Consider the following 346-nt stretch of genomic DNA (forward strand, 5'->3'; position numbering starts at 1 on the left):
GTAACCTGGAAACATTTCAATACATAAAAGACATTCACTTCTATCATAAAAAACAAAGAATCAAATATCATGTGACTACAAAGAACAAATCAAATCTAGAAACAGAAGACGTAGAAAAGTCTGAGGTATTTCTGGTGTATTGAGGTGATCTGTGATTCATGAGTATTGTTTTGACAGTTTTTCTTTTGTCCTCGTTTAATCGTCAGTGTTGGAACACACGACGCCTCAAACGCCTCCCGTCGCTGCACTGACTCGAGTCAGTGCAGCGACGGGAGAATGAAGGAAAAAGAAAATACAGAAAAATATTCATCTTTGAGTTTGAATCATGATCTTCATCATCATCATC

The sequence above is a fragment of the Hippoglossus hippoglossus genome, chromosome 20, assembly GCF_009819705.1.
Source record: "Hippoglossus hippoglossus isolate fHipHip1 chromosome 20, fHipHip1.pri, whole genome shotgun sequence".
Classification (NCBI taxonomy): domain Eukaryota; kingdom Metazoa; phylum Chordata; class Actinopteri; order Pleuronectiformes; family Pleuronectidae; genus Hippoglossus; species Hippoglossus hippoglossus.